The sequence below is a fragment of the Sciurus vulgaris genome (assembly GCF_902686455.1).
Source record: "Sciurus vulgaris genome assembly, chromosome: X".
In the NCBI taxonomy this organism is placed as follows: Eukaryota; Metazoa; Chordata; class Mammalia; order Rodentia; family Sciuridae; genus Sciurus; species Sciurus vulgaris.
This window is the reverse complement of record NC_136471.1, coordinates 28,838,264-28,842,705: the sequence shown is the minus strand read 5'-3', so window position 1 is coordinate 28,842,705 and position 4,442 is coordinate 28,838,264. Positions and strand designations below refer to the sequence as shown.

The window sequence follows — 4,442 nt, the reverse complement described above, 5'->3', positions numbered from 1 at the left end:
GAGTAATGTTGTTTGATTCATTCTGTTATTTTTTCCCTTCCCCCCACCCCTCCCACCCCTCTTTTCCCTCTATACAGTGCTTCCTTCCTCCATACTTGCCCCCCTCCTTAACCCTAACTCTAACCCTAACACTAACCCTTCCCTCCCCCCATTATGTGTCATCCTCCACTTATTAGCGATATCATTCTTCCTTTGGCTTTTTGAGATTGGCTTATCTCACTTAGCATGATATTCTCCAATTTCATCCATTTGCCTGCAAATGCCATAATTTTATCATTCTTTATGGCTGAGTAATATTCCATTGTATATATATACCACAGCTTCTTTATCCACTCATCAATTGAAGGGCATCTAGGTTGGTTCCACAGTCTGGCTATTGTGAATTGAGCAGCTATGAACATTGATGTGGCTGTATCTCTGTAGTATGCTGTCTTTTTTTCTTTTCTTTTCTTTTTTTTTTTTTTTTGCACCAGGAATTGAACCCAGGAGTGCTTACCTACTGAGTCACATCCCCAGCCTCTTTATATTTTTAAATTTTAAGACAGGGTCTCACTAAGTTGCTTAGGGCCTTGCTAAGTAGCTGAGGCTGGCTTTGAACTTGCAAGCCTCCTGCCTCAGCCTCCTGAGTCGCTGGGATTACAGGCATGTGCTACTGCACCCAGCCATCCTATTTCTTTTTAATCTCTACTTTACTTTGAATGTTTATTAGGAATGACTGTTGAATTTTTAAATGCCTTTTCAGTTTCTATTGACATAATGAAATGAGTTTTCTGCTTTTTTTTATATTAAAATAAAATAGTGTTTTATTTAAATTATTGCTCGCTTAGGAAGTAGAATGAATATTCTCTGGTTAGGGATAGATGCTCAAATTAGAAATGGTATAACACCAATATCTAGTATATATAAAATTCTAGGATTCAAATATATTATAATGAAATTTATGATAATCACAAACAAGTATTCCTTTGCATATTAGACATGATTTAGCTTTATATGATGAAAACTAGAAAAGATATGGTTGAATTAACTCTTCAGTAGTAAGTTCACATATGAAGTATTCCTCTTAGCTTTAATTAAGTTGCAAAGTCATTTTTCAATGAAATATTAAGGAGTGCTTACAGAGTCATTACTACAGAAGGGAGAAGAGAAACTGAAGCTCTGGTTTTACAAGACAACAACAACAAAGAATATAAAATACTAGTATAATAGAACATTTAAACAGCACTAAATAGCACAATTTAAATACTAGTTACACATCATCATTAGTCTTTCTCTTAGAAAATCAGTTCCTGGGCTTTAGATGTGTTTTCTTTTAAAAATCAGGAGCATTCATCCTTCTCATGGTCACACATTTGGTCCATATCCATGCCATTTGGAAGCAATCCTACAGATGTCCTCGAGTTCTCTTTAGGTCACCCCTGGTCAGCAAGAGGTCTCCGAGGAGTCCTGTCTGCATGTCTTATGGCAGGAGCCACTGGGTGCTGGACTCCACCTAGAGCAGGACAGCCTGGGCCACCTCCTTGATGGTGGACGCAGCTCTCTCCAGTTCCTCTTCTGTCTGTTCTACTGTGACCACGACCCGAATGCTTGGAGGAGGGAGGCACTTCTCTTCTTTCTCCAAGTAGCGGGCCTGAGTTAATGCAATACTTCTGCTCATGCACTGATTTACGATTTCCTGAAGCAGTTTCACATCTTTCTCTCGAGACCCAGTGCTCTCTTCCAGTTGTAGGTGAAATGCTGGAGAGAAGGACTCCCCCACCACTTTTAATCCAGAAATGCTGAAGAGGCACTTTTCCACAGGAGTCATTTCCCTTGTAAAGCTTTATGAATTTGCTGGCACTTTTTCTTCAACACTGCAAAAATACCAAAAATACCTGGATTCTCTTCCATGATGTTGAGGGCTTCAATGGCAGCAGCAGCCAACAAAGGAGGTAATGAAGCTGAAAAGTAGTATCCCTGGCCGGGGAGTCGCTGATGGTCAATTACAAATGATCTGCCACAGCAGAAACCTCCAATGGAAGCAAGTGCGTTCTCCATGTTGGCACTAATAAGATCAATATCATCAATACTGATTCCATAGTGTTCAGTGACTCCTCGGCCATGCTCTCCAAGGACTCCAAATGAAAGGCTTTCTTCCAAAAAGATTCTTGCTTTGTATTTATATTTTAATTTAACCAATTCTGGAAGAGGACAAATAGTTCCAGTATTCATATATAATCCTTCCACTACAATGAAACGTCGAGTTACACGAGCCTTGCGAGGATTCTTTTGATCTTCGATCTCTTGTTCTTTTAGTAGTCAGTCGCTCTAGGTCAGCCACATCATTATGCTTAAATAACTTAATGTCACTACGTGATGCCTGTAATCCTTTCTGAATAGCAAAGCAGGCAGCTCTATCTCAAATGTGCCATAAAATCCTCTAGGGCCACAGGTTCCCACTCCATACTTCTTTAGAGATGCTAAAGCTGCTGCCTTAACCCTAGGATTATCCAGCAATCCAAGAAAATTAAAGGAGGCAAAGTTTACACATTCTTTTCCATTCACCACAATGTTGTGACTTGGCGGGCCTGAAACAATGTTGTAGTTGAGGGCAGGATGGTCTTTTGAAACAGGAGAAACAAGGGGTTCTGGTTGCCACTCTTCAATCAATTCTTCCTTTTCCTTGATTGTAAGATCAGATCGTTCTTGTAATTTGTAAGTTTTGGAGAAAAGAAGTCTGATTATCCAGAGTATTAGAATTCCTTCCAAAATGAGATGATAAGCAGGGGCCTCATAGAGAGCCTGTACCATCTCCACCAGGACCCCAGTTTTCTGCTTTAATTGCTTCATTTCAAATTATATTCGTAGACTTCCTATATTGAATCATTTTTACATTTCTGAAATTAACTGTATCCATCATGGTGTTTTATTCTTTGCCACTCTGCTAGATTTAATATATCAACATTTTATTTGAAATTTCTATGTGCATATTATATACAAATATTATATTTTATATGCTGTCATATTTAAAGCTATGCTAAAAGGGCTTACAAAATGAATGTGGGATCTTTTCATCTTTTTCTATGGTCTGAGGACTGGTGCTAGCCTGTAAAGTGTTTGTTACCATCCACATGAGAAAAATATAGAAATTCAGAGGGTTTGGAAACCTTTACAGCAATTTGACATAAATCCAAACAGCGACCAGTAGACTCATCAATGAAAAATATATTCTTTTGGAATTATTTTCCTTGTTCCTGTGCTAAATTTGTTCTGATTATATTTAATGAAATGTAATTTCTGAGAATTCTAAGATTTCAGGAACTGGAAAAACTGAACTGGCACTTTATACCTTACTATTTAATTTTTAAAATCATTTTATTTAATTTTACAAAAATATATATCCACCATATATTATTTAAAAACACCATAATTACAAGGTGTTCTTAAAAATTTATCCTTCACTACAGATATTTTGAAAAGCCCAGGTCTAGTATAGAATAAATGGCACTGAAGTGATTTGCTCTTGAAACATTGGCTTGAACTGCTGGGTGCTATGGTGCACATGTGCAATTCCATCAACTCTGGAGACTTGGGCAAGATGATCATAAGTTCAAGGCCAGCCTCAGAAATGTAGCGAGGCCCTAAGCAACTTAGACTGTCCCAAAATAAAACATAAAAGCGGGGGGGGGGGGGGGGGGGGGGGGGGGGGGACTGGGGATATGGTTCAGCACCCCACGGGTTTAATCCCCAGTACCAAAGGAAAAAATTACCTTGAATTTAGATGCACAACCAACTGGACCTAGCGATTTTCCCACTCTTTTCTATGTTATTGCTGTCTTCAGGTTTTCTACTTGGGGTCAGCCTTGGTAGTTTATAGTTTATAGCTACACAATCGTTCCTTCTGTATATGTATTCACATTTTTTTTACACATGCTAATCTCTTAAAATTCTTTATATATCAAATAACTGTGCTTTTTTTCATTTGATGCATATTTGTGCTTTTTAAATCTACTGTGTCATTATTAATATTTTCTCTACTTTTCCCCTCCCTTCCTTTTTTTTCATTCCTCCTACCTTAGTTGGGCTACTGTGATTTTATTTTATTGGTCCTTTCAAAAACAAGCTTTGGGGCTGGGGTTGTGGCTCAGTGTGTGAGGCACTAGCCTAGCATGTGTGAGGCACTGGGTTTGATTCTCAGCACGAAAAGAAATCAATAAAGTAAAGGTATTGTGTCCACCTACAACTAAAAAAATATTAAAAGCAAAAACAAAAAGACCAAGCTTTGTGGGGAAGGGGAATTGTCCAAACCCCGGCCTGGGTCTGAGCTGGCGCGGAGTCCCGGATTTGGGGTCACTCAGGCAAAGGAAAGGCGCAACGTAGAGTCTCAGCAGACTCCAAAAGGCCAAGAACTACTGGGGGCCGGAAATAGGGTTTTCCGGGCTTTGGAAGTCGCAGCGGGGTCC

The 4,442-nt window shown here is 39.0% G+C and overlaps 1 pseudogene across 1 annotated transcript; it reads right to left on the bottom strand.

The window, feature by feature from the left end:
- Nucleotides 1-786: 786 nt before the first annotated feature.
- Nucleotides 787-2,829, bottom strand: LOC306651545 (serine palmitoyltransferase 1-like; annotated as a pseudogene). Its single transcript has one exon. The product of its transcript is annotated as a serine palmitoyltransferase 1-like (transcript).
- Nucleotides 2,830-4,442: the final 1,613 nt, after the last annotated feature.